Here is a 1,685-nt window from a genome sequence, read left to right on the forward strand (position 1 = left end):
TAACTATGACTCAAAATCCAGAATCATAAAAAAGGTTTTAGCAATTACACTACATATATAAATGTCTATATAGGGAAAAAAATGAGCAAAGTCAAACAGAAAAATGACCACCTCAAAAAAAAAAAATCACAGAATAGTGAATCTCTCTAGCTCTTATGCATTGATAAAAAGACAGGTAAGCCAACTGAAAATAAAAATGGGCAAAGAATATGAACAGAGAGAAAAGGAAATGGACCAAAACCAAAAAAGGTACTCAAACATGCTCATTAAGAGCAAATACAAAATAAAACTGCACTGAAATGCAATTTCTCACCTAATAGGCTGACAAAAATCTGAAAGTTTGACACAAGTATTGTTGGTGAGGCACTTTCAGGAATTATACACTGGTAAACTCTTCTGGAATAGCTAGTGAAATACACACTAACGTAGCAATCATAATTGGGCCTATATTTACACACGCACAAAATTAAGTGTGCATAAATTAGTTCCTGCAGCATTGTTTACACTAGCGAAAGACTAAAGAACAACCCAAATGCCCATCCATAGGGAACCGAAGAAATAAATCATAGCATATCCACAGAATGGACTATTACCTGGCCATAAAGTACAGACTCAACCCATTGGTCTAGATTTGAATCCTGGCTCATATACTTACTAATTATATGACCTTGGACAAGTTATTTAACCTTTCTATGACTTAATTTCTATTTAACGGGAATAACAACAGTACCTCCAAACAGGGTTGTTAGGAGGAGTAAGTTAGGTCATATTTGTAAAGTATTTAGAATAATGCTTGGCATTTACAAAACATATCTAAATAGAAAAGATTCCTAAAATACGTTATGAGTAAAAAGTAATATAAGAACACTTCCTATGTTTACAATTTTTATATATTTGAAAAGGAGGGGATAAGAATATATAGTTGTATTTGTAACTCTAGAAGAGTATTACAAGAAACTAAACATCAGTGGAGGCAACTGGGGAGACTGAGGATGTCAGGTATGAGAGACAGACTTTATATTTTTCACTGCAAACTTCAACTTTAAAAAAAAATTTGTTCATATATAACCCATTCAAAACATTTAATAGCAAAAATTTTCTGAGGGCAATCTAGAATTTTATACGTAGTCATATTATCAATAAGGTATGAAAGTAGAATAAAGACATTTTCAGACTTGCAAGGATGCAAAAAACTCACCTTTCTCAGGAAGCTACAGGAAGATGTGCTCCAATAAATCAAAAGTATAAACCAAGGAAAAAAGCAAGAAACAGGATATCCAACACAAAAGAGAAACAATGAGAATTCTCAGGATAATAGTGAAGGGAGGCTCCAGTGCTAAAGTGTGAGTGTGTGCAGGCTTAAAGTGCGAGCAGCCCAGATAGCAACAGAAGGGCAGAGGCTCCAGGGGCGATTTCTCTAAGGGGGAGAAAAAAAAGGAACTGATAGGTTACCTATTTTTGACCATATGGAGAAGTGTTTTATAACTCTGGCACAGAGTTTGGAATGAACTGGTGGTAAATATTTTTCATCTACTTTATTTTCTATATAATTATTAACTCCGGGAAAACAAAACTCAAAATACTATACAGAAGAAAGAAATTTAATCATGCTTTACTATGTGGTGCAGCTGTGAGCAGTATTTATCTACTCATAATAATGTCAACACTGAATACAGATTTACCTC

This window comes from Galeopterus variegatus, unplaced genomic scaffold (assembly GCF_000696425.1).
Source record: "Galeopterus variegatus unplaced genomic scaffold, G_variegatus-3.0.2 Scaffold27067, whole genome shotgun sequence".
Taxonomy (NCBI): domain Eukaryota; kingdom Metazoa; phylum Chordata; class Mammalia; order Dermoptera; family Cynocephalidae; genus Galeopterus; species Galeopterus variegatus.